This window comes from Lepus europaeus, chromosome 9 (genome assembly GCF_033115175.1).
Source record: "Lepus europaeus isolate LE1 chromosome 9, mLepTim1.pri, whole genome shotgun sequence".
In the NCBI taxonomy this organism is placed as follows: domain Eukaryota; kingdom Metazoa; phylum Chordata; class Mammalia; order Lagomorpha; family Leporidae; genus Lepus; species Lepus europaeus.
In genome coordinates, this window is record NC_084835.1 from 48,177,057 (window position 1) to 48,179,688 (window position 2,632).

Here is a 2,632-nt window from a genome sequence, read left to right on the forward strand (position 1 = left end):
CTCCCTATTCCCATTTTCTTCCTTGCACCTCCCCTGCTACTTGGCATTCATCAGGTGCTCAATAAATATTTGTTGATTTACCCAGTTGTTATACATTTCTTTTTTTCACTTTAGAAAGAACCATCATAGACTTCTATTTTCTTTCTGTAGAAACTGCTCTTTATTTCCCGTCAATGTCATTTCCATGTTTGCTTCAGAGACCGTGGAAAGCAGCTTAAGACCACTCAGTGGTTGTTCCTACTGATCGGTGGCCTGAGCAGTGGGAGCTGCAGCCCAGTCTTCAGTGTGGAACTGCTGAACCGGCACAGAGGGCACCTGCTGGCCTTCCACCCAGTCTGCAACCCCAGGCTGAGTAGCAGTGATCTCAGTGCTGGGGCCATCCATGCATCCTGACACCTCCTTGGTCACAGCTTTTTCAGCGGCAGCCTGCTCTTCTTTTCCAATCTCTTCAGGATCTCTGTGGAAGTAGAGATCAGGTATGACCTCTCAGGGGTGTTCATGGAAGATGGTACCACGCATACTCAGAACCTCCCAGGCCAGCATCCACCACATCAGATCCACTGAGTGGGCTCCCTTGTTGTTGCATGGGATGGCAATGTCCACATAGCTCAGAGGAGAGTCTGCGTGACACAGAGCACTGGGAGGCAGGTTCACGTAAGACGCCTCTGTGAGAGGCTGGCGCTCAGCCCTGGGATCAGGAATCACCAGCAGCTGAGGTCCTGGAAGGCTGCCTGGATTTGGTTAGTGAAGGTTCCAGGTGTGAAGCGGCCAGCAGTGGGAGTAGCTCCAGGGGCAGCAGCAAACTTCAGCACAACCCTCTGGCCGGTGTTCCTGGTGGACATCACACTGACATCAGCAGGGTTTTCAACGGCCACAATAGCATGAGCCGCCAACGGCAGTTTCTCCCAGGTCCTCTGCAGATTTCGGATGTAGACGCCTCACTTTTCCTTTTGTAGATGTACTGTTCTATTTGGAAGTCATGGTTGGTGTCACCTAGGTGGGTTCCTGCTGCAAGGAACTTGAGGACATCCTCCTCCTTCATTTGCAGGACATCAAGGGCTCTGGACATGATGACAGCTTCTCCTTAAGTTATGTGGGGGGAAAAAAGAACAACGCTGTATGGACCCCTTGCCGGGTGGTGCAGAAAAGCCATCAGAGACTTCTAAAGCTTGGATTATTTGCAACTTCACAATCATGCACTGATCTTTTCTCTATTCCAGTACATTTGGTTAACAACGTAACATAGCACCCCAAATTCCCATTAAGCTGTTTTATTTCCAATACTGTCAGACTTGGGTTTGCTTACAACATAATCTGCCTCTAGACAAATGTGTCTTCTCTAACTTATTTCTCAGCCAGCTTCAACACAGGGCTCTGTTATGTTCAACAGTTTTTTTCATTATTCCCATTTCTCCTTCCCTTCACCATGAGCATCTTTAGATCTTATTTTTTAAAAACGATTTGTTTATGTATATTTGAAAGGCAAAGTTACAAAGAGGCAGAGGCAGAGAAAGAATGAGAGAGAGAGAGAGAGAGGTCTTCCATCTGCTGGTTCACTCCCCAATTGGCTGCAATGGCTGGAGCTGCTCCAATCGGAAGTCAGGAGCCAGGAGCTTCTTCTGGGTCTCCCACATGGGTGCAGGGGCCCAAGCACTTGGGCAGTCTTTTACTGCGTTCCCAGGCCACAGCAGAGAGCTGGATCAGAAGTGGAACAGCCGGGACTCGAACCGGCGCCCATATGGGAGGCCAGCACTACAGGCGGCAGCTTTACTCTCTATATTGCAGCACTAATCCCTTTTAGATCTTAGTTTGAATTTTCCCCTCCATCCCAAACACTGTCAGTTCCCAAATACTGTGCCTTATTTCTAAAGGACAGGAGGAACCTTCTCCATAAGATATCCATATCTGTGGTTATTTTTCAGCTCCCTCTATTAAAGTGAACCGCCTCTGTCTTCAGATTGCAAAATTTCTCTAGCTGGGAGGTTTTCTGCTCTGTGCACTTTTATGGCATTTTATAAGCATTAATGATATGCTACAGCATTTCATAGAGTACCATAACAGAGAATTATATATTTGAGAAAAATTAAGGCCATCAAGCCTGTAATCAGGCCTTAGGAGAACTGCTGAATATCTCAAATGCATTTTGGATTTCTATAAAATTTGGCCTGGCATTTATATGGGATTCCAAATAGTTTTTAATCTATCTCATCTCAATAATCACTCCAACTCATGCACTCTGTTTTTCCATTTTGCTGGGGCAAGCAGCAGAAAGAAATGCACAGATCAAGTCAGAACTAGTAAAGCCAAAAATAGAACTTACTTTCTCTATCCAGTATTTATAAAGGGAGGACAAATACTCTCAGGTACCAAGTCTTCCAAAGTCATCGATGCAATTACACGGTGAATATCAGCTAATACATAGTCACAACAGAGAGAGCTGGGAGAAGTTCATTTGTGGAGGTTAGTCAGTGGCAAAGGCTCTGATGGGCCTCCGCAGGTACTGTTATCTGTGCTCACTATTCCTGAAGAAGAGAGGTTGCCTCCATGTGGAAGGGGAGGGAGCAGGCCCCAGAGCAAGGATGCTCCAGGTCTAATGAGTGGAAAGCCACAAGGCTGCCCCAGAAATGCAGAT

At 46.7% G+C, this 2,632-nt stretch overlaps 1 pseudogene; it reads right to left on the reverse strand.

Moving 5' to 3' along the window:
• Window positions 1-214: 214 nt before the first annotated feature.
• On the reverse strand, window positions 215-1,069 carry LOC133766528 (small ribosomal subunit protein uS2-like; annotated as a pseudogene).
• Between the last annotated feature and the right edge of the window lie 1,563 nt (window positions 1,070-2,632).